We start from the raw sequence: 26,196 nt of genomic DNA, 5'->3' as shown, positions 1-26,196 counted from the left end.
AAATAAGAGCCCTAAAATTAAAAGTCAAAGCACACAGAAGTACTTATCTTTTAAAAATGGAATCTAATGGGACAAATGCTTTATTCCTTCAGAAAGAGGATTGACAGATATAATACTCTTAAAGCACAACAACTTAGTCCTAAAGGCGCCAATAAAAATAATCCCTGTTTCATTCCAGCAGTGAAGGAACCACAAACATCTAAAGAGAAGAGAAATCATGGGTGTCGCAGAATCAGCAAGGTAAGGGCTTGCAGTTTATCCTTTTCCTGGTTCAATTGGAGGACTGCAGGGAAGGAAGAGTAGGAGAAGGTATCATACCCATCACTATATCCAGCAGATAAAGTACGCAGATCCATTAATTTTAAATTCAGATGAGCCAGTGGCACTGCCTAAGCATGAAACAGGTGAGTTTCCACAGAAGGCATACCTTTCCTTTTATCTCAAGTACTGCAGACAAAATATCAGCAAGTTTACGGACACCTAAGGCTGGAAGGGATTTTTAAGCAGAAAGTTGTTCCTTCAGTCTTTGCAACATCATATGCAGGTGCATTCCCTAAATTCTTTTTTTGAAGAGAACCCAGAAATAAAGAGCCTTCTAGGTGCAGGTCAAAGCACCTCCTTGCACTGCTTTACACAGAAGCAAACCCCACCCACAAGGTGTCCACAGCCCTGTCTTGGAGGAATCCATTCCTTTGTTCTAGATCAGTACCTCCCAACCTCCGCCCACCACAGACCAGTTGGAGATTGCTGAGGGTCTTGATGGACCACTTAATTTTTATCCTTGTTGTAACAGTTGTAATGCACTGTTCTAGCTGCTGTACAGTTTTTCATGGTGTTTTTACAGGCATGCCACAAACTACCTGAATGAAGCTCATGGACTACCAGACCATAGTCTGGGAACCCCCGTTCTAGAATCCAGAATCATTGCCATGGTCCATCCCTCACTCAAGGAATCACCAGCTGATTATGATCTCATGCAACACAAACAGTTAAGATCTTGCAAATCTACAGGACCCAACAAATTAATGGCCCAGTCAGACCAAGATGTAACCAAGATCACAAATGTAATTGAAATCCTATGTGTCTACTCAAATCCCACTGGCCCTATCCTAGGATTAAGAAGTTTTGAACTCTGTGAACTAGTGAGTAGACATACCGTATTTTTCGCTCTATAAGATGCACCAGACCACAAAACGCACCTAGTTTTTGGAGGAGGAAAACAAGAAAAAAAAATATTCTGAATCTCTGAAGCCAGAACAGCAAGAGGGATCGCTGCGCAGTGAAAGCAGCAATCCCTCTTGCTCTTCTGGCTTCTGGGATAGCTGCGCAGCCTGCATTCGCACCATAAGACGCACACACATTTCCCCTTACTTTTTTGGAGGGAAAAAGTGAGTCTTATAGAGCAAAAAATACGGTATGCAGCATTGCAGGGCAAACACTGTATTCACTAATTATTGGAAGTCCAGATCAGCCTCACTATGTCTTTTGAAACTTGGTATACACTGCCTTTGTTTTTCCGGTATTTATTCTCCAGTTATGAAGACTAGAAACATGCATTTTTACATTGTGTTTTGGTCCTGGGAACAAAACTATATTCTAAGTCCTGTTTATTGGTGGGAATGAACATCTTCACCCCCATAATAAAGCACATAATATAGTGAGGCCCCCACAAAAATTAAATTACCAAGACCCACTGCAGCTGCAGAATCTAACCAAAGTCAAAAATATATTCAAAACATCCATTAACCATTTAGGGTTGCTGTTTGGACTTCTGTCACGGAACATATGAGAAAGCAAGTCAGCAGCCCATCTTCCTGGCAAAAACTCACAAAACAAATTGAATGCAACTCTGAGCCAGATTCTGTATTTGTTTACTTCTTTGCATCTTCACAGCAATTTGCAAAAAAGCTTCAAATTTTCAATTTAACTTGAGCCAAGTTTCCCCCCACCCACCCACCCAAATGAGTTGCATAAATGTAAGCAAAAAGAGAATTTGCCCATATAGCAGTCAGTCAGTCATGCATTTCAAACATGCAGCACTTTAAGAAGCAGCTTCCAAGTTCACATTCTTATAATTCATGTAGGGAAGAAGCCAAAAAAACAGTCTCTATACTGAGACATGTGTCTGGGAAAGCTCTTGGAAGATTGCCTTCCATTCAGAAATCTCAGATGGGGTTGAAACCACACGCATGCAATTGACTGTTGTAGGTTTTTTTAATGGACAGGTCCATTAACATTTCATTTATATCCCGCCTTTTCTCCAAAGACCTCAATCGTTCTGCACTCCCTACAACACAGCATGCCTCTGAGGTAGGTTAGAGAATGACTGACCTAAAGTCACCTAGTGAGCTCTGTGGCTTCCCAGGGATTTGGACCTGGGCACACCCCACTTAATCTGATGCTCTAATCACTATGCCACACTGATTCTTAATAAACATCAAAGAGCATGGGTTGGGCAAAGGATTATGTGAAGGGAAAAGAGATCCAGGGATTAAAGGATGTGTGAGATGAGCAAGAAAACTGTAGTCTTCCACAGTCTTCCACGGCCACAGAAGGTACTGTATTCCCCAATAACTGGCTCAGTGGTATCTCAGCTATACATTACTCAATGTCTTTTACATCACTGGCTGCATCCACAAAACAATACATACAGTATCTTTATATTATTATATTATATTATATTATATTATATTATATTATATTATATTATATTATATTATATTATATATTTGTAAACGACTTTGAGGTTTTTTACAATCAAGCAGTGCATAAATTTTATGAAACAATAAAATAATTTATCCGACTATATAATAAAATTGTAAGGCGTTATCATGCTGTTTTCATTGGCTGTTTTCTAAGAAGTAATTCCCACAGAGTTCAGAGAGATTTACCCTCCTTTAAATGGCTACAGAATTTGAATTTTCTAATGATTCCTATCATGGAAGTTGTCTTTTGCACAGCTGTCGTGCGCTGGTTCAACATGAGCTATCCACTACAATCCCAAGGTCTCATTCCTGGTCGCTCACTACCTGTTGAGTGCCCAGTTCAGGGTATATGTGAAATTAAGAAAGATTTTGCTTTGACATGCATCATTTTACACTTGTTCACAATGAATTCACTTTGCCATGTTACCACCCATTCATTCAACACAGAGATGTCTTTTTAGGACTCTTCACATTTTGTTTTAATGACCCTGAACAAATTATTATTGGCAGTTCACAATATAAAAATACAGGATAAAAGCACAAATTTAGTATCGTCAACAAACTTGGCCACCTCACTGCTCACCTCTAACACTAGATGGTTCATGAACAAGTTAAAAAGCACAAGTCCCACTACTAATCCTTGGAGAACACAGGACAGAGTCCATTCAGAGAACTGTCCATTTATCCCTACACTCTGCTTCCTGTTACTTAACCAATTCCTGATTCACAAAAGGATTTCTCTTATTCTGTGATGGCTAACTTTATTCAGGAGTCTTTTGTGAGATACCTTGCAACACAATCACCTCTGTTGACACACTCAAAAAACTCTAGTTACAGGTAGGTAGCCGAGTTGGTCTGCCGTAATCGAAACAAAATAAAATTTATTAATTCCTTCCAGTAGCACCTTAGAGTTAGTTACAGTATTGGTATGAGCTTTCATGTGCATGCACACTTCTTCAGTCTCTAAGGTGCTACTGGAAGAAATTTATTTATTTATTTAGCTTCAAAAAACTCTAAAAGGTTAGTGAGACAGGATAGGATTCCCTTGCAGAAGCCATGGTAGCTCTGCTTCAGCAAGGCTTGTCCTTCTAAATGCGTTGTTATTTTATCTTTAACAATACTTTCCAGCACTTTTACGTGGATGGATGTTAAGCTATCTGTTTATGTGCTAGTTACTTGAGAAAATCTGGAATGTGTATGCATATAGTACATATATAATCTTATAAATATAATAATGCATGCAATAATGCGTGAACTGTTTGCATTTTTAGCAGAACTGGGGTGGGTGGGAGTGAGTTACTTCTCACTAAGATTAAGGAGTGAAATGAGAATTGGGGGAAGGGGGAATCCCTAGTAAAGGGTTGTGTGGATACAGGTGATGGCATGCCTGAAGAGTTATAAAGAAAGGAGAGCATTATATATAATTGCTCACTTTTTTGGCTTGCAAAAAGTAGTACACTTCAAAGGCTCAAAGCAAAGGGCTTCCTATGAATCTTATTAATTAATTCAAATCCTGTCTTATTTTCTAAACTTCATCCCAACTGATGGCTCACACATTGCCCCATGCTAAGAACAAAAACGTCACTTGCAGGCATGCCTTCCACAAACACAAATTAATATTTAATAAAATTAATGTGCCTGCTCAACTATTGCGGTTTCCTGGAAGCCTCTCTTTTGCTTTTGCAAACTTGCAGGAGGCAACCAATAATAGATCTATCCTTGGATTCTTACTGGTTGCCTATGATGAATTTCAATTTGAGAAGCTGATGAGAAGGTTTTCTGTGAATATGTGCAACAGTGCATCCAGGGACCGTTTTGTTGGCAGAAATGTAATAATGTGCAACAAAAGACACAGGATGACAAAACGTTATCAGTTTAGATGCCTTGTACGGTAGGTGAAAAGTTCTCGCACACTTGAGAGGTTTCCATTTCCCCCCCACCCCCAAAATAAATTTCATCTTTTAGTCCTAGACGGCTATTGGAAACCTAAATGTACTGTGCTGTAATATAAAATAAAAAGAGATTGGCAAAAAAGATTATATTTAATCTTTATGTTTGCTTCCCCCATTCCATTGCTAAAACATTTGGGAAAGTTAAACAAAAATTAACTTTTGCAAATTTTAGTGAAAGAAAAACCATTCACAACAACGCGAGAAGCCAAAAGCAACTGAAAATGTTTCCAAGTGTGCAGAATCTTCAGCTTCAAGTCAAACACAGTAAGTGCCCTGGCAAGATATGTATATTATCTTTGTATCCATCTAGAACTGTTTCAGGAAGAAACTGCAGAAAAAAATATTTCCAAAGCTCTCCTGAGACTGACAGCCAATAACAACATTTATGAACTTGTGGTCCACTTCCTTTGCATGATGGCACCACCCAAGAATTCACATGTAGTATCATTTGTTTGAAAGTGCTTCTAACATTTTAAAAAAGCAACAACCCTATCTTGCATTCATCACTCACTCTCTCTCACACACACAAACACATTTTTGCAGGTGCAACTTTTGTATATATTAACAGAATAATCTAATAAATTGGCTAAGATACTTGCATATGTAATCACATCTAATGAAATGTGTCATTCTTTTATCCATTTATATTTAACTATTCACTATATAGCTCCCCACCCCCCAAATGGGGTGTTAGGGGAAGGTTAGTACAGTGGTACCTCAGGTTAAGAACTTAATTCATTCCAGAGGTCCGTTCTTAACCTGAAACTGTTCTTAACCTGCGGTACCACTTTAGCTAATGGGGCCTCCCGCTGCCTCACCCTGAAGCAAAGTTCTTAACCCAAGGTACTCTTTCTGGGTTAGCGGAGTCAGTAACCTGAAGCATCTGTAACCTGAAGCGTCTGTAACTCGAGGTACCACTGTACCTCTGGTGAGAGACTTGTTGTGCTGCTTCTGGGGTAGTTTGTCCACCTTGATCCCCATCCTGCACTTGGTTCTCACCTGTGGCTCCTAGAAGCTGTCAGCATGTGACAGCATCCACACCCCAGGAAACAGCTTTGACTGGAAGGCTAAACCAGGTGAGGGAACCGATAGGTCTCAAATCCTCAGTGGGTTAGGGACTTTCTCTGCATGTGAAGATAGGCCCTGACAGGTTGAGCAGATGAGACCCATAGTGGGTCCAATGGTCAAGAAGGAAGTTTCTGAACATGCTGTAGAGGGAAGATGGGGCTCATCAAACTGGGAAGGTAGCCCATCTAGGAAATGAAAAACTCTAATCCTAAACATCAGATGCCTTGCGGCTATACTCATTCATGAGAAAGGCTTCAGGAGTAAAACCCAAAGAAAAATCCATACCTTGCAGGACGTCTTTGAGAGGAGTAAACCCCACACAAGTCCAGAGTGGGGTCCCTAAGACAGCTGGGTGGCACCTTGTATGCCTCCTTCCAGCAATTCCTGAAGCCAAGCTTGTGCCAAACACATTGCTCTGCTTTCCTTTGGACCACATCAGCAAGGTCTTGTCATCTGGGCAGCCCACCAGGACCTCCACACACTCCCCAAAGAGGTCACTCCAGTACTACTAACACAGAAAAATAAAATGCAGAAGGCAGCAGTTCCAAGTTACTGGTCTCTATTCCACAGCAGGTGCTGTTATTTGGCTTCACCCCTGGAGGTGCACTCCATTGTTGATGCCGAGTTTGATGACCCCTGATATAGCCCCTCCACAAAAGTCTCTGCCCACTGGCTTACAGTTTAAAAAACACAGTGCAAAGAAAAGAGAGAAAGGGAGAAGGAAAATACAAAATTGGGTGCCAATTGTTAAAGTTAAACCATAATTCTCTGTTCAAGAGCAAGATTACTAGAAGTTGTTCAATTTTGCCAATCCCCAAAGAACGAGGTCTTGGCTGGGGAGGGTGGGGTATAAATATATTATTATTATTATTATTATTATTATTATTATTATTATTATTATTATTATTGATTAATCCAAGTTTGGGGGTGCATTTCCACTCCAATGGCATACTTCAGCCCAATGGCATTTTATAATAGCAATATAGCAACTTGTTTCTGTGCCTAAAAGAAACACATGCTAATTCCACTTCCCAAATTGCATTTCTTTTCTAGAATCATAGAATACGGGGATCAAACTTGGAACCTTGGCAATATCAGCACTATGTTCTAACCGACTAAGCTATTCAGGCTGAGGCTGCTGAGTTATTGTGTCTTTTTTAAAAATTATTTTTTATTAAAGATTTTCTTGATTTACTAGTCACAAGAGCAGTTCGCTCAATTTTCCTGTCCTCACTAGACAAAACTACCAAATGTGGTGGCTGTTGTGCGTATGCTGTTTTTTTTACCCTTGAATCAGAGGTGTCAGTTCTGGAAATCTGCAATATTTGTCACCATGAATACTATTTAACTGCAGCAGTACCCAAAGGAACTCTGTACAGCCGCCTGTGAATACGACTGGAGGGACTTAATTAATCTTCCTGTCACTTCCATGATGCTTTTCATTAGTTTAGCTGCTATCTGATCAACTGGCCCTTTCTCTATTGGAAATGGCTTTCCAGAACCTGTTTCTGCGGCATTTTCAAGAGGTAAACAAAGACTCACCTTTGACGGGAAGAGTCTTTGCAAGTCTTAGCCGTGCAGACTTTATCAGTTCAATTATAGTTCTTGCAGCAGTTATATCTGCAACAATGCAGGGTTTTCAACAGATTTGAGAACGATGAAAATAACTAATATTGAAAGATGTGGAGAATTTTTTTAAAAAGTCAAACTAATATCATTTCCCCCATCTTAATTTCAGATTAAATATTTTGCCACATAAAGTATCTTCCCCTTAAAAACACTACCAAAATTCTCCTTTTCACTAATTATGCCTACTATATCTTCCACTCCAAATTCAGTCAATATTCATGGGAAATAATATTCTTTAGGAATGGGTATTGATCAAAAATGTGTATCAGATGGTGATTTTACTTAATGTGCTGGTAACACTGGTAATTTGCTAATATGGCTGCCTCATGGTTCAATGTGAATCCAAATGTATTTTTACCTGTTTCACACAAGCATGCAGCAATCTGTCAACACTGCTCATGCAGAATATGACCTTCACCACTGCCTGTAGCATCTAAGGGCTCCACAATCATTAATGGATGTTTAGTTTCCCAATGCTCCTGTAAGGTAGAGAAGCATTATCTCTGTGGTGCAGATGACTGACTGATGCACAAAGCAGATTAAAAACAGTGGCAGGCAACACCACCGTTTAACTCTCTCAAGCCCTTCAAAACAACTCCACACAGAGGAATGCTGTAAGCCAGCACAATAAACCCCAGGAATAGAGAATTCTCACATGTGAAGCGTCACTTGCCTTTGAGTACTTTCGCATCACACGCAGTGCAGACCCAATGGCAGAACCAGTCGGATACTCCTAGCCTGCACATTCCTGCCCTGGCTGCTACCCTACCTCACCCCAACACCATCCCAGTAAGCAACAATGATACCACTGTGGGATACAGCATTACCCACTGCCCACTCTTCCAGGATACAGTCCTGGGAATAATTTGCTTGGAATAAGTCCCAGGAAGCTTCCAATAAAATACACACAGGATTTCGCTTTTTTATTTTCTCACCCTTCAATCATGGGTTAAAAAAACCCCAACAACTTCCAGGTGTTAACCTTGGACAAAAAAAGGTCATTTCCAAATAGAATATCATATTATAACCAGCACGCTTGCCTTGAAAAGAAATAAAGGCAAAGAACCAAATTCTGCTAAACTTACTATCATTTACTCTAGACGAGAGTGAGATTTAAAAAAATATTATTTTGTAAACACCTAGGATTAACTGGTTTTCAAAAAAAAAAAAAAGATTGTGGGTTATTTGTCTTGTATTATGCCACTAGCTATCAAAACTATTCCCAATTCACTTATAAAGAATTAACTTGCGAAGGAGAGCTTTTTCTGCGCTCCCACCTTTTCATCTGACTGACAGAGCCTTTTGGCCTCTAATTTTGACAGTTAATTTGCATAGCCAAATACTGGTCTATGTCTGGGCACCAATGTCTACTTATATTCTTTCCTGCAATTCTCTTTTGATGTTCCATGACTCCAAATTTAATTATGACTCCTGAAAATACTCGGCCACTATTTTTGTCTATTCAGTAACTCTATCCTCTTTGCCTTGAACAGATTAAAAAGTAGGACTTAAACGTGGTCTACCTAACCCTCACTCCCTGCGATAAATTAGCTTCACAATTTATCAGTTAAATACTATGCTTCTCGACTGCATGATGAGCAACATTTTTAATCACTAGAATGAGAAGCCTGGTTTTTCAGAATGTATCAGAAGCTCATTCTCTTTCCCCTCTCCATCTCTTTCTCTCTCTCACTGTCTGCGAAGGATGGTTGGTTGCTGTTTCTTTAATGGGAGCTAATGAAGAGGAAATAGATGGGAACCTGTGTGTGCATTCTTGAAAGAGACACACTTCAGAACTCGAGGAAAGGGACCTGAAAGGGACCAGGTAAAGAGCAGAGGATAGTCACCCAGGGTGCATATCAGATTTGGATGAATCCTAAGTCAAAGCAGGGTACCTCAGAAGGCTTGTCATGGGTGAAGCAGGATCTCTGTGAGGCAGCATGAGTTGAAGCAGGGATCCCTGAAGCACTTTTTGGTGCCTCACATATCCAGGTTTCAAACAAATGCTACAGGCAAGTTTCTGCTAAAAGCAAAATTAAATGTCTTTAAGGTTACCATAAGGAAGAAATACACTATTGCTTGCAAGAAGCAGCAGTCATTTCTGCAGTTACTGATTGTGACTGTTCTACTACTTCTTATTACTCACTGTCTCCCTGTGTTGTCTTCACTGACACATCAGTATGATCAGAGGAAATTGTTTTACCCAGGTTGGATCTAGACACATCAAAGAAGCGTTTCAGTTAAACGCATTGTAAACTTTATATGAGAAATCGGGTTAGCAAAAACGGAACTCTTCAGCGCCATCTGTGATTTGACATTTTTGTTTTGTTTCTTTATCCAGGAACATTGTTCTCATGTTTGCAATTTGCCAACAAAACACATGGGGGAGATTAAGTCCCTTCTTTTTTAATTGTCCCAAATCTGTAAAGGTTGCCCTTGCAAGAAAACCACTTCTAACATTTGACACAATTTATTCCCTCAGAAATGGTGGTATTGCCTGCAGATTTCATCCAGGTCTATCCCCAAATAAAAATAAGTTATAGATGTTTCCTTAGAAAACGTTTAATGGTACCCAGGACAGCAAACCCTGGACCTATTCACCTATATTTTTGCAGGTCTTATTCATTCTGGAAGGGGTACTGTGCTGACAAATTTCTCCACTTATGTAATACAATAAAAAATGTTATAGCCATTTCCCCTCAATAATTTTCCAGTAATGGAGTGGGAATAATGCAGACGCAGAAGAACCCCTGAGACAAAATATCCAGGCTGCTCTTCAAACATCTATTCAGGGACTGAACTGAATCTTCTCTTTGGTGCACACATCAAGTATGTATGTGCAAGTGTGCATGAAGAAGCACCAGTTTCACAGTTTGGAAGAGACAGAGGCATAGAGAGAGAGAAAGTGCTGAGTTGCTAAACATACATTGTGTGTGCAGGCCCTTTTTGGAGGGATATTACATTTGTTGTGAACCGCCCTGAGATCTACGGGTATAGGGTGTTATACAAATTTAATAAATTGTTGTTGTTGTATGTGGTTATGGATCTCCTCCATTACATACAAGTGCCTCTTATGCCTCCACTTTTACATTACTTATGCAATTGTTTTTAAAAATGCTTATACATTATGTTACAAAATACTACAAAATTACCATTCATGTCTAGTGCTCTTGCAGCCAAAGGGGGGATAGGTAGCACTGGCCCTAAACCTATCACCACTTGGGAAACTGGAGAGAATGCAACAGACAGACAGATGATAGCTTGATAGAGGTCTTAGTGATGTTGCTACAAAAAAAAAACATTCAAAGGAATAGATGGGGAGAGACCAGGAACTCACCAAGGCAGTAGTTAAGTTCCTCTATTTGATTTTTTTGTCGCTGAAGTACGCTACAGGATCCTGCCCTTGCTGGAGACCCACAGAGATGAAATAAGATTGCTCGCCTCTTCTTCCCTTTGGCAAATGACTGTACTGTTGAAATGGCGACGAGGTCGCACTGGCCTATTTATTCTGAATGTTTGTATGTGATGCCAATAAAGGTTTGATGATGATGATGATGGGGAAATCTGTCAATTTTGGTTCCTCTCAGTTCCTCATTTTTCCAATCTTTAGTTCATCCATTTCTGTATACACTTGTGAATGGACAAGCTGCAGTTAATAGATGGAAGGCTGTTATATAATACATATGGTTTTCCATTGTTGGTTGATATTATTATATGTTTTAAATGCTGCAACTTCAGAATACATACACACTTATACTTGCTATTAAGACAATGTCAAGAAAGGCTTCCACATAGCTTCTTCTCTGAAGAAAATATGGCCTTAAGTATTTTTTAAAAAATGTTTTTCATGTTAATCTGTATGGCTATTGCTTGCCAAGACCCAAAATGGAATGACTGTGTATGCAATATTTACTGTATTTCATTATAAAGCAGTACTGGCAAACCTACTCAAGGGACGATACCTCCACACATGGAATGATGTTTCTGCTCTCTCCGAGCCATTAAAATTTATACTGCAGTGGGGTAGAGAGCAACGGGGAGAATAAGCAGGAGAGAACTTGTAATAGAATATTTGCATCAACAGCACATGTAGCTAACGCGCGCGCACACACACACACACATTGTACTACAACTCCCTGGAAATCATTCCTGCATAACAGCTGAGACATGTGGCAAGATATAAAGAGCCCATGCTGGATCAGACCAAGGCTCCATCTATCTAGTATCCTGTTTCCCACAATGGCCAACTAGATGCTTCTGGAAAGCCCACAATCGGTGATATTGCTGCAGGAATGCTGTGGCTGTATCCGTAAACATCCCTAGTCTGATATTACATCCTTCACGAGACTGTCGCCTTTGGCGGGTGAGGCAGAGTTGTTAAGCTGCATTGCATGGATAAGGTTTTGAGTAACTGAACTGGCCTAATTGCATCAGTCATCTTTTACTCTCCCCCATGCTGTCTTTCCTGAGAGGTTACAGAGAATTTTGTCAATGTAATACAGGTATTGGGTAGTTTGGGGCGGGGGGGGGGGAACCAGAGTGAAGAAGAAAGCAACTGAAGTAGAAAAGAGGTTTGCCCACATATTCTATGTGAATCAATGAAAGGGAATACAACTGAGTTTCCAGTAGCCGCACCTACATATATAATGATGATGATGATGATGATGATAATAATAATAATAATAATAATAATAATAATAATTTATTTATACCCCACCCATCTGGCTGGGCATTCCCAGCTACTCTGGGCGGCTCCCAATCGAATATTAAGAACACAATACAGTGGTAACTCAGGTTAAGAACTTAATTCATTCCGGAGGTCCGTTCTTAACCTGAAACTGTCCTTAATCTGAGATACCACTTTAGCTAATGGGGCCTCCCGCTGCTGCCGCCGCACCACCGCCGCATGCTTTCTGTTCTCATCCTGAAGCAAAGTTCTTAACCCAAGGTACTATTTCTGGGTTAGCGGAGTCTGTAACCTGAAGCGTCTGTAACCTGAGGTACCACTGTATAGCATTAAACATAAAAAACTTCCCTAAACAGCAGTGCCTCCCTAAAGTCTTTTAAAACTACACTGTTTCAAACCAGGTGTCCCTATGTTGCTCTCTGAATATCTGAATGAGCTTTCTTTTGGTTCATGCACATTGCCAGTGACTGTTGGGTTACTTCTGTAACAAAAGGCTACCCTTATTATAATATTTCTGTGATTTGCCAAGACTACAGTACAGTGGTACCTCAGGTAACATATGCTTCAGGTTACATACTCCGCTAACCCAGAAATAGTGCTTCAGGTTAAGAACTTTGCTTCAGGATAAGAACAGAAATCGTGCTCCGGTGGCGTGGCAGCAGCAGGAGACCCCATTAGCTAAAGTGGTGCTTCAGGGTCAGAACAGTTTCAGGTTAAGTACGGACCTCTGAAACGAATTAAATACTTAACCTGAGGTATCACTGTAATGTTAACAGTCTCAAGACCTCTAAACAGTGAATCCTGCCAATAGAAGCAGGTGCCCAACCCAGCTTCTGCAATAGCACAGGAGGAAAGATGGCTGCTAAGGTATCTCCTGGCTTAATTAACGCAATACAGTGGTACCTCGCAAGACGAATGCCTCGCAAGACGAATGCCTCGCAAGACGAAAGAGTTTTTCGTTTTCTGAGTTGCTTCGCAAGACGAATTTCCCTATGGGCTTGCTTCGCAAGACGAAAACGTCTTGCGCCTTTTTCTTAAAACCGTCAATGCATTCCTATGGGAAACCATCAATGCATTTCCTATGGGAAACCGTGCTTCGCAAGACGAAAAAATTCACAAGACGAAAAAACTCGCAGAACGAATTAATTTCATCTTGCGAGGCACCACTGTATGGCATTTCCAACATGGGAGACTATGTGAAACCTGGGTGGTAAATACACATGTTTCTATTTTGCCATATGAGCACACTTTCCGCCATGTGTGCTTGAACACATGTATGTTCAAGCTATAATGAAGAATCTATAGCATTTACTGCACAGAAGTAACTTCCCTTTGCGAATTACTTCTTCTGTGAAGTGGCCTTCCTAACAGAAGAGTGATCGTGTCTGTGTGCAGCTGAAATTGACTTTGAGTTCTAATCCCCTTCTCGACACATATACCTTTGTCAGACAAATATCTTTGGTAATTAGCTTTCCCAGGAGAATCAACCCAAAGGAAAATATTTATATGAGGGGAAAATTGAGAAAACTGAATCAATTTAGAGTTTATATAATAAGTGAGAAAACACAAAAAGAACATTTCCTACAAAATTGTCTGAATGCACAGGGCTTAACACCGGAAATATTTAAAACTTCAGATCAGAGCCATATTAGCTGAAGGAAGGCAAATAATTCAAAAAGCAAGTACTAATTCAAATTCCAGCTTTAGCTTCAAAAGCTTAATGTTAGTGCCCTAGTTTCACGTAGATGCCTCAAGAAACTTCTTCAAGCTAAGGTAATTTAAGAATGGTTTGCTAGGGACATTTTATGGATGGTAAGAGCTCTTACATCAAACATCCTGCAGTTAAGTACCCAGCACTTTTCTTGGCAATGTTGCACTTAAGACTACTTTAGCTGAGAGCACATAGAGCAGAAATGAGGCAACCTCAGAGGGACTTGGCAGAACCAAGAGGCATCTAAAGCACTGAAGAAATATTAAGATTCTCTGGGGGGAACAAATTTTCAGGTAACTCTCCTTTTTTGGGTTGTTGTTTTTTTACCCCATAGCTGTTTTGGTGCTGCCTATTTAACAAGACAGTAGAGCACTGCTGCTATACTGATCCCAATAGACTGAGCAATAAGGAATAAATGAATATAATACTTTCATGGAAACAACACTAAGAATGTAGGGTATTTTAAACAAATAGGCTTGTACAGTAGATGGATCTCACTGACTTGCAATATTGTAGCACCTAGTTGTCTCCAACGAGAAAAGCAGATCCATCTAGGCAGCTTGGCCTAGAAACCCTCATCCGCTACAACATGATTACAAACTAAGAGTTACGGCAGCTCAAAGATTTTGCTGTTAATATCCATTATTCAGAATCTAGAAGATCTACATTTACTTCACAACTGATCATAGAAAGACATATCCTTCCATGCCAATTCATAGATCTAAATTTCAAGCACGCTTATACTTTTAAATCTATTATTTATTTATTTATTTATTTATACCCCGCCCATCGGGCTGGGTTTCCCCAGCCACTCTGGGTGGCTTCCAACAAAATATTAAAATACAATAGTCAGTCAAATATTAAAAGCTTCCCTAAACAGTGCTGCCTTCAGATGTCTTCTAAAAGTCTGGTACAGTGGTACCTCGGGTTACAGACGCTTCAAGTTACAGACTCCACTAACCCAGAAATAGTACCTTGGGTTAAGAACTTTGCTTCAGGATGAGAACAGAAATCATGTGGCAGCGACACAGCAGAAAAAGGAGGCCCCATTAGCTAAAGTGGTACCTCAGGTTAAGAACAGTTTCAGGTTAAGAACGGACCTCCAGAACTAATTAATTTCTTAACCCGAGGTACCACTGTAGTTGTTTTTCTCTTTGACATCTGGTAGGAGAGCGTTCCACAGGGCGGGTGCCACTACCGAGAAGGCCCTCTGCCTGGTTCCCTGTAACTTGGCTTCTTGCAGCGAGGGAACTCAGTTTACTGACTCTTCCTGCTGAGAGCATTGCATAGCAAAGAGTGTATTGTTTGTCTCTTGAAGCCCCAAAGATGAACGGACCAAACTACTTGTGGTGGGAAGTTCCATGATTTTTGTTCCTTACATATTCTTAAAATTAAAATCAGCTGCAAACTAGGAATTGAGGAGGCAGAATTAATTGGCAGCATGACTACTCAAGGGAGAGGAGGAATACAAAAAGAGAAGCTGAGAATTTTGACTGGACAAATGAGAGAAAGAGGTATGTAGCCATACTGTTGTTCATTAAACAACAACAACAACAGGCAGCCTTGAGAAAACTGCAGGATTATTTTTCACAAATACTTTGGGCCAAAGAAAGATATAACCAGAGATGCAATTTTGGGGTGGGGGCTTTACAGATGTGTTAGAAATAAGTCTTGGTGACGGTAGAATGGATGTGGAAGTAACAAAAATCCTGACTCTCACTATTTGAATAGAACCTGACCTTCCGTCTTCTTAAAATGACCTTTTGGATAGGGATAGAATGATGACCTTCTAAGAGACATTTTATTCTAGTATTTCAAAGCAGAACCACAGTTTGTCAGTTATTGATTTTAATTGTAGTTTAGCATTTGTATTGTTAAATGAAATTGTCCTCACTAGTAAACTGCCATATCAATACTCTGAACGTTCCACTGTATTAGTACTGGGACACAGAAACAAAATATTGTGCGAGGTCGGATTTTCCTGGGAGCTTTTGACCCACATAATTTCAGTAAAATTCCCTTGCAGGAAAATCTACATGGACTCGCTGAGAAGGCGGCTTGAAGAAGCAGTAGTAGTTTGGATTTGATATTCCGCTTTATCACTACCCTAAGGAGTCTCAAAGCAGCTAACATTCTCCTTTCCCTCCCTCCCCCACAACAAACACTCTGTGAGGTGAGTGAGGCTGAGAGACTTCAGAGAAGTGTGACTAGCCCAAGGTCACCCAACATGTGGAGGAGTGGGGAATTGAACCCGGTTCACCAGATTACGAGTCCACTGCTCTTAACCACTACACCACACTGGCTTGGTTCGGGGATGGCTCGTGGGCCGGTTAAACGACCCCTGTGGGCTGCTTGTGGCCCATGGGCCTTAGGTTGCCTACCCCTGATCTAGTGAGCGCACACCCCATGCCACAAAGCTGCCACAGAAGGGAACAAAATAGAAAAATACTTCCCGTCGCCTGCCTCAGAGGTCTCTTCAAGAAGCGTGTGGAACCACTCTGTAATTATTTCTATGCAGATTCCATACATGCTGTGCAGAGTCATATGGGTCAGTTCTCCCATCCCACACCACTAAAGAAATACTATAGATGAAAATGTCAACCTGTGTTTTTAGGTATATAATGGTATATTATTTTCTTGCAGTCATTAGTGAATGCTTCCCCCCCCCATAAGAAAGCTTGCAAAAGTTGTCAGCTTTCAAACAACAGCTTTGTAATAAATACTCCTGTGCCCTTCAAACTGGCAACGTTTTCCAAGCCTTAACACCACATTAAATCACGCTGCCAATAATATCTTTGGGAGGGGAAAAATTGAATTCTTCAGGCTTGAATTTAATTACTTTATGTAAACTAGAAAATGTCCACAATACACTTTGAGCGAACAGCTTATCTTGGCAATTGTTAAATTTTGTTTTGTTTGAAATATTTGCATTTTGATAACTTTGCTCTCCTATACGCGGCATTTATTGATCTTTGTCAGGAACCCATTTTCGGTACACTGTGTTACCTTTATTTTGCATAAAGATTGAACTGGAGCACTTTTCTTATATAGTACTTAAGGTGGGGTTTTTTGTTTGCTTTTTTTAAAAAAAATGCTTTTCAGAGAATGCAAGATGGAAAATCAGAAAGTCAAAACATAAGACAGATTTGTGGTGTTTTTGCTGCTTTCCTTCGTGTCAGTTGCTTGATAGCGATACCAAAATTGTTCACAGTTCAAAAACACATTTCTGAGGCATGAATACTCACTGCACTCAAGAAAGCCCAGATGACAAGAATTGCACTTTATATTTAGAATGTTGGCCTCTTTTCCCAGATAGCAGTATACTAAATGCTATTTGTTCTATTTATTTATTTTTGTTTGAAGTTATCACTACTGGTTTGCAAAAAAGCAGATCAGCAAAATCCTCTTTCCCCCCCTCCCCCCCTCTGCATGCAGAACTCAATGCCAATGAGTGTTACATTGTGGAAACAATGGATGCCCCTCCTTTTATCTGACAGAGCGAAACTAAACTGAAAAGCATTCTACAATCAATCAAGCAAGACCTGCCTCCACCTGCACTTAATGGTTGCTCTTGAAATCCATGGCAGAACAATTCTTTTTAGTGAATCTGGAAGGGAATTGCATCAGAAACTTTACACACTACAGTACATATTTCCAGCAAAACTCTTCACATCCTTTCTATTTCTTAAATTCTAGAAAGCTCAGGAAGCAGCTGAAACATGTCAATATAGAGCTTGATGCTTACCAAATCAGTAAATCAGTTTTCCTGGCATGAGCGCGGTGTCCATGGGCAACAATTTTGCACACAAAAATATTTTTAAAGAAAGAATACTGGAGTGATTTATCTATTTCAGGGGTAGCTAATAAGGAGGTGCCCTCCAGTTGTTGTTGAATTACAATTCCTATCATTCTTGATCATTGACCATGCTGGCTTGGGCTGATAGAAATTTTATGCTATTAACTTCTGAAGGGCACCATTTGGCTATTCCAGGAGTGTGTGTGTGTGTGTGTGTGTGTGTGTGTGTGTTTGTGTGTGTAATATTCAGCTCTGTTCTACAAGCCCCACATGCCTATGGAACAGCAGTGCTTTCTATTAAAATGCTTCCCATTTCCCCCCAAAAGTCTGTTCCACAATGACACCCAGAGCTAAACTCTTGCTACAGATTAAAAACAAGAGTGCACCTCAGATAAACAGCAGTCATGAAGGATTATCTGGGATGGAATGTGGAAATTTTGATAAGATGAATGCAGCCATGCTGCAAATAGAGTCCAGCTGCATATCGCAGCTGATCTGGCTCCAACAGCTCTCCAAAAAATGGAGCATGGTATATCCCAAAAGGGGACATTTTAAGTACAAAAATCACACACGCTTGCATGCTACTATACTTCTGGTGGCTGAAACCACGGAGCTAGCTATTTCAAAGAAAATGTCATTGGATCACTTAGTTGCCATTCTGCAGTTTCTTCAGAAATGGCTTTGTTATTCAAAGGAAAGGAGAGAACTCACAGTAAGACTATGTACAAAGTCTACTGCAAATATTTTCAGACTGCTATGTTGCTTGGCAATTTTTCCTATTTAGACATTCCTTTGATGTATAGATTATTCCCCCCACCCCAAATTTTGAGCAACCAAGAAAGCTGCTGCCATTGCTTCACTATTTTTTTACAGGCCTAAATAATAATCAGTCTCTCTGTTTGAACCCCATAATGCCTTGAAAACTGTGTGCACGTGCAGACATCTGAATGCTCTTCAGGAATCAAACTACTAGACCACTGTTTATTGCTGCAGGCATTGACAGACTTTGGGCTCTCAAACTTCAATAGTACCCTGTGCAATGCTAAAAATTGGCACCCTTTACCAACATTGTTGTGGTGATCCCTGCAGCATGGCACCAGTGTAGCCACACCGTTCACACAACCCAAAAACCGCCTCCATTGCATATTCTCTCCTCTTCCTTCTCAGGCACAACTGCAATGATAACTTTCTGCTTCCATTTTGAAATCACTGCTGCTTGTTGTTCATCCAAACCAGGGATGAATATACACATATATAAAAAACACTGTGAAAATGCTATTTTAAAAAATGTTTTAAAATATATATAAAATTTCCCATTAGCTCACCATTGCCATCTAGTGTCACATTTGTATAATGCACTTAAAACACACTTAAACGTTATATTTGCAGCTGTATAGCTGAGTCCCAGGACAAAACTGTGATTAATTCTAACTATGGTTTTGTGTCCCTACCCCCACAAACAAGCCAACTACAAACTGGTTTATAAATGTGGAGTATATAAACTAGGACACAGGAGACAAGCACAAAGCAAAACAGGAGCAGGATGTGGAGTTTGAAGGGTTGATATTAAGTGTTAGATTCTGATCTACTTAGTTTAGGTGCATCTTAGAGGCTGGTTTGCCATACCTGGAAGGAAGCTGAAATAACTGGATTTGAATGTATGGATTAGAGCTTTAGAAGAGTCTTGAACTGAATGAGATGAGGATATTCATTTTTTAAAAAAACATTTACACTAAAGATATGCAGAAGCTGCAAAAACATGTACGTGAGCTTTAAGAACTGACACATATCTGTTCAAAATTGCAACATGGAAAAAAATGTGTTCTGTGTAGCTGTGTTATTTTGAGCAGCAGATTCTGCCCACAGAATTTACATAAATCTTATTTAAGAATGTATGAGGGAGCTGATGGGTATCAGGCATCAAATAAAGGCCTGTCAAAGAGCTGACTCTCGATAAGGTATGGCAGCCATTGGCTTGGCAAATCTCAATGTGAAAACTCCAGACGATCAATACTGTATTAATCATTTAGTCTCTGCTAGCTGAAAATACACTTCTTCCCAGGGAAAAGCTCTGGCACCTGTCAATATAGCAAATATTGTCACTTTGGAAAAGCAGGCTTAATAATTATGGTAGGAAGCTCTAAATTGAATTAGTAGAAGGAGCTTTGAAATAACTATGGGAATACAGGAGCTTTAACTTCTGTGAGGGTTTTCGCACCAAATGCAGGTCAACGTCCCAAGGAGGACCAGTGACAGAGGTCTATGGATTCCTAAGTCCTTCAAGCCTTCCGAAGGTTCCAGAAAGATGGGGGGGAGGGACAAGAAAAATGAACAAACATATATTTGCTGTTGTTTATCTCTGCACTGCCGGTTAATGGTTTGTGTAATTCACCGCTGCAGTTGCAGGTACCTGTACCTCTTAGGATGAAAATATTACACAAAGCTAGTCAAAAGGTTGCATTTGATGACAGAATAGTTATTGACATGACATGAAAACAGGAAAAGCCCTTCCCACGAGTCAATTTGCAAGAGCGAAGTTTTACTGCAGCTAACAGGGTGCCATGGGGCAAATGGATGTGACTATCATAAAAAGGGGGTGAAATATCCTTTTTTTAAAAAAAACACACAACTTGTGTTTTCTTTTTTCCTCTTCAGAATGGAAAGAAATGGGATGCCTATACAGTTATTGTAGAAAGTTGTAGTTTCAGAGGCAGTATTGGAAGCATCCCTGTTCAGTGTTTACGCAACTATAGTTTAGTGTCATGTTTTAACCAAGCCAATATATCATGCATAGAAGAAAAGGCTGAGGAGAAAACCCTACAAAAATCTAGAGTGGAGTCCCTAAGTCAGTTGGATGGTGCCTTAAAATCCTCCTTCTGGCAACTCCTGCAGCCAAGCTGGTGCCAAACACATTGCTCTGCTTTGCTTTGGACCACATCAGCGAGGTCGAGGGAGGAGGTGTTGTCGTCTGGGCAGCCCACCAGGACCTCCATATATGCCCCAATTAGGTCACTCCAGTACTAGTAACACAGAAAAATAAAATGCCTCAATACACTGTTAGGATATAGTTCCGTTCCTCCTTAAAAGGGACAGGCATGACTATTGTGTGTCACATGCCTGTTTACATTTCCAGCACAGTCTGCTGGAAACTTCCGTTTTGTATATAGCTTTTGTGTTTCTGCTCTTTTGCCGGAGACGAAGGGAAGCAGACATGTTTTCCTTTGTTCCTGGACTATGCTGAATAAATCCTGTAAATATGCTTACACATTTCTCTGTCTGCCTCTTCTGCTGTGAGAAGATTTACGCACTCTGCTGAGAGAGCGTGCACGGGTCCCTAAACGTATCTGAGGCTCGTGTCGCTAATTGATGCTGTTCCAAGGGAGACCAGCTGCCAGCCAATGGCTGGAGCCAGCTAAGGGCCTGCCTGATGCCTGCCTGATGTCCCTGTCTCCCCAGCAGTATCCCACCATACACCATCCCACCTGCTTGCAGAGGTGTAGCTGGGGGAGGCACTGGGTGCCACACCGCGGGGGCGGCACTTACCACAGGGCCTGCAGTGCACCCAAGCCACATGTCTCTCCTGCGAGTGATGCAGTGGCTCGGGTGCCTGCAGGCTCTGCGCTGCCCAAAACGGCAGCGTGGGGCTTGGATCCGCCCTCTGCCTTCCACTCAACCACCCTACAGCTGAGGTGGCAGCGAGGCTCCACGCAGCGCACCCTGCCCGAGTGGCTGGCTACACCGCTGCCTGCCTGACTTTAATAGCATCAGAGGCAGTATATGGTAAAGAACTCCTTCATCACTCTCCAGTATTAATTACAGTCCAAGCCAGACTATAACGCTAGGTGTTATAATTCTTGCCTAAAGTATCATCATACATGGACTATATTAAATTAGAAATAGGAAATTGACAGATCAGAGGCTTGTCATCTGACTTCCTGGGTAGTCCGTGATCCCAGGGATCTCTTCATTATTTATTAAGCACACTCAGTCTGTCCCCCACCTCTAGTGCCAACAGCAACAGCAAAACCTGCCTCTTAGTATGCAATGCAGCAGCTCAGCTTCCATTTGCCTGTGTTAGAACTGAGACTCTGGATTCAATATAGTTGGGGAGGAGGACTGCCAAAGCCTCTGCTAACTGTTCACAGTTGGAAAGTGGGTGTTGCAGACTTGGCTTGTGCCTCAGCCCATACATGAGTAAGTCAACGGGTGGTGCCAATGCTGTTGGATTTGCCTCCCTTGGCTCAGCTCAAAACGTGGTCCCTGTGCAGAATTATCTGCTCTCTTTAAAAGGGCAGAAGAAGAGCAGAAGAAAAATAGAAAACAATAAGGATCAGGATTTAAAGGTCCCAAGCCAAAGAGGAGGATGCTCTCCTACATATGCAAGTATGTGTGAGTGGTGCTTATAAAAGGCACAAGACAAGTCACCCACTTTGCAACTGCGAACAGCTAGCGGAGGCTTTGGCAGTCCTCCTCCCCTACTATGTTGAATCCAGAGTCTCAGTTTAAACACAGGCAAATTGAACTAAGTGCGTATAGGATCAAAGGCTTAGAGAACTTTCACAAGAGTATATGGTATGAAGGCAAGGACACAATGGCTGTTCAACACCATCCCAGTGGCTGTTGCTTGGTACAGATGAAAGCACATTAGCGAAAACAAATCCATTCCTTCCCCCCCCCCCCTCACTCTCACTTCATTTTGCACCTTCAAGTGGGGCTAAGGAGCAAAAGAGAAAAGAAGTGCAAAACTGAAACTTGCATGAAATTGACTGGAACAAAAGATCAAGAGGCATGCCTGTAGGGTAATTGACAAAACAAACCAAATGCCCCTTCCCTGCAGTTTTTAGTTCTGTAATTGAGGAAAACGCATGATGAGGAGCACCTTGACATTGTTTGAATATCTTCATTGTCTTCATTGTTATAGATTAAGTTAGCATGGATTGTGCAATGATCCCTTGCCATCCAAACTTTTGTATGTATTTTTAGAAAAGGAGGAAGAATTCAGAAAGATGACCCTGGAAATGGGGGAAGGAGGCAGCAGAAGCTGAAGAAACATAGCAGCCACTGAAGGGTGGAAAAATAGGATTCTCACTCTTTTGGGGGAGGAGTTGGGTTTTCTTTTTTAAATTTATTGAAAACGACCGGCCATAATAACAAAAACAACTCATCCAATCATAATTTAGCTAACTGTTGTGGTATAAACATAGTTACAGATCTAGAGTTAGTGGGTGTTAGAAGATGGTAGAACTTAGATAATATTTGGAGTATTAAAGGGAAGATCCCATGCCAGTGGAAAAACACAGACCAGTGCCTCACCTGGTATTGAGGCCATTAACACAACAAAAGTGTTGATGTCCCATCATAGAGAAATCATTGGGTCTGTGCCTCCAGAGTTTGTCAAGGTTATGCAGAGTGATTAAGGCAAAGTTGCAGGAAAATTGCTAACTTTAAAAACCAGCATTGGAATAGGGAGGATGAGCAGACTGATGGGGAGGAGTTGCTTGGAGCAGGGCTTTTCTGGGAACAATAAATAAAAATGGGCAGAACTGGAGGCAGAGGCCATGAGGGGCAGAACCATCTTAGCAGGCTGGGGCAGAGAAACAGGAGTCGTGTGCAGGATGCCTTGAATTCCAGTGCTGTGCTGCTGTGGGGAGATGTAGTGCTGTGAACTCTCTTCCTCCAGGTGTATATAGGTGTAAAATATATATTATATCTTAAAACACTACAGTTGCTGACGTGCCTGGATTCCCAATGGAAACACAACCCTTGGTAAGCACCTAGAACCCCCTAGAATCTTGGGTTGGGGGGTGGCATACAACTTCTGCAACAATTTGTTGTACTCCACTCCCAATATCCACAGCAATGCAAGATTCCAAGGAGTTCCACCTGGGGTCTGTGCTTCTTTTCGAACAATGAGGCACAGGGGAGACTGTGGTGTCTTTAAGATATCTGGTTTGTTTACACATACATACAACCGGAGCCTACGACTGAGGGAAACACAGCATTCACACCCCATGAGGTTCTGGCTTCTCTCATAGGCACAGCAACATCATTGTTCTCTCATTCTCTCTCTCTCTCTCCAGCCCACAGCTTACTAACTTCATTTTTACATAACTCCTAACTGCCATTCCAAAACTCTCTCTTAAAACACTGGCATTTTAAACTAAACTCTCAGTTGAGGAAGGAAGGAAACCAACTCATTTGCGAATGAGATTCACCTTTGATCCTTTGTGTTGCCTAGATGGCTCATCTCCAGGCCAACAACTCAAAAGGAAATTATCTGATTTAATTAGCTCTTAACACATGTTGATTTCCTATTAAAAGTGTCTAATACATGGTTAAGGTAGTTTGCCGAACATAGCTTTTCATACATGCTTATTCCAGAAGAATAAAAACGTCTAACACACAGCTCAAATGCACACATGGGCCTAGCCATCGTCTCAAACAAGAGACTAGCCTCTCCTAATTTGCTTCTGACGCCTCAAGCCTTAATTAAACTCTAGAATCTACACACTCATAACAATATCTTTCTCTCACACATTCATTCACACCCAGAGAGAGAGCAATGTGATTCTTATTAAGCCAATGGAAGCTCTTCCTATGTGCAGAATTTCAGAGGGAAGACTAACTTGTGCTTCCAGGATGGGTTTGCTATTCAAGGAAGAAGAAGAAGAGTTTGGATTTGATATCCCGCTTTATCACTACCCGAAGGAATCTCAAAGCGGCAAACAATCTCCTTTCCCTTCCTCCCCCACAACAAACACTCTGTGAGGTGAGTGGGGCTGAGAGACTTCAGAGAAGTGTGACTAGCCCAAGGTCACCCAGCAGTTGCATGTGGAGGAGCAGGGAATCGAACCTGGTTCACCAGATTATGAGTCTCGTGCTCTAGAACTGACTCTACTGGCTCTAGAACCAACATAAGGGAGGGGAGGGGTGTTCCTTTGCTCAGAGGTGGAAGACCTTCACTTAAAAGTTCACACAATGAGAGTATAAACAACTTTATCAAAACAAGTTTGTAAGCCACTTTTACTGTGTAAACCATTTGGATAACATTTTGTTTTTTTAAAAAAACATACAAATATTTCAAATTAAATAACTAAATAATGCTTGAACTCAAGCAACAGCACCAAATCCCAGCTGACTTCTGGGACTGATATTTGTAAAAGCAACTGCCTGGCATACAAGTGGACCTTCTGCTCACAATACTGATCACATGGACAATGGATTTAGTATGTCACATTCAAATAATACACATTGTTTAAAAATCTTATGGGATAAATCACTATTACTTAACAATAGACCTTAAAGATATTGCGATGGGATTCAGCGTTACAAGATCAGTCCACCTAGTAATCAGTTTCTTCACCCTGGTCCTTATCAGTTCACTACAGGAAATTATTGTCTGTGGTGGCAAAAGTATTTGCAATAAGTATTACAAGTCCACACACACACACAAACTCATGTGAAACCTGAAAGCATGAAAAATGAAGGTATTAGGAAGTATGGTATATTCCCTCAATTTCAATGCAACCACTTATTTTGCTTTTGGCCTACTTTAAAGTGAACATTACCTTCAAAATCTTTTCTGTCAAACTGAAGACATACACGGATGTCAAATTTGCTGCTTGAATCGCCCGAAATGATGACTAAAAAACATTCAGCAGAGTGTAGGTTAGCCAGTATCTAATCTAAACGACATGAAAGTGCTATTTTATGGTCTATAGAAATGGTGCTATTAATTATAGACATTGGAGAAAAAATATTACAAGGTTCTCTAGAGAGAAAAGCAGGGGAAAGATCGCTAAACAGTTATAGTGCTCATGATGTTTCACAACTCTTGCTGCTATAAAGCTAGAAAAATTAGTGGGCTGGGATCAATATTTCACAAATAAAGAATGTGCAAGAGCAGTGTATCTGAAATACAGAGACTTCTGTAAAAGGGTATCTGGAAAATTCTGTTCATTCAGCACACACACACATCTCTTTTGTTCCTTTTTAACAATACAGCCTTTTAAGAAAACAACTTAATTTCTGACCCAAGAATGAGGCAGGTAGAAGGATGGGCTCCCTGAGGCAGCAGCAGGGAGAGAAAAACAAATTTAGGGTTGAAATTTCAAGGTACCTCTGTAGGAAAGTTGGGGTGCGGATGAGGTGGTAGACAAACTACAATATTTGTGAAACTAGCTACTCATAATTTTAGTTATAGTGTTTGTCTGTGTCAGGTTGAACTAAAGCAAGTATTCTACATTGGAATCAAATGTGTTGGTATATATGCCTTCTTGTCATTTATCTTTTTGCTATGCATTTTCTATTAGCCTCCATCTATGCCTTCTGTGTTGTTTGACTACAAGTAAGAAGAGTTGTGACTTTCCATTCCTCAAGGTCTATTGAGCCATAGGTTCCAAGCAACTTTGTAAATTTATTTATTTGTTGTTGTTGTTGTTGTTGTTGTTGTTATTAATACCCCACCCATCTGGCTGGGTTTCCCCAACCACTCTGGGAGGCTCCCAACAAAACATTAAAAATACCATCAAACATTAATAAACAGGGCTGCCTTCAAATGTCTTCTAAAAGTCAGATAGTTGTTTATTTCCTTGACATCTGATGGGAGGGTGTTCCACAGGGCGGGTACCACTGCCTGGTTCCCTGTA

At 40.8% G+C, this 26,196-nt stretch overlaps 1 protein-coding gene and 1 long non-coding RNA gene across 11 annotated transcripts in view; one reads left to right on the top strand and one right to left on the bottom strand.

Annotated features, from left to right (window-relative positions):
- Nucleotides 1–26,196, bottom strand: part of ZNF385D (zinc finger protein 385D) — a 547,534-nt gene that overhangs the window by 182,610 nt on the left and 338,728 nt on the right. The window lies entirely within an intron of this gene.
- Nucleotides 1,034–10,048, top strand: LOC310660532. The gene is made up of 4 exons (XR_014503486.1): nucleotides 1,034–1,142; nucleotides 4,830–4,921; nucleotides 9,059–9,179; nucleotides 9,696–10,048. It is a non-coding gene; the product is annotated as an uncharacterized lncRNA (long non-coding RNA).

The sequence above is a fragment of the Podarcis tiliguerta genome (assembly GCF_965153285.1).
Source record: "Podarcis tiliguerta genome assembly, chromosome: 12".
In the NCBI taxonomy this organism is placed as follows: domain Eukaryota; kingdom Metazoa; phylum Chordata; class Lepidosauria; order Squamata; family Lacertidae; genus Podarcis; species Podarcis tiliguerta.
This window is presented reverse-complemented; position numbering and strand designations above follow the sequence as displayed.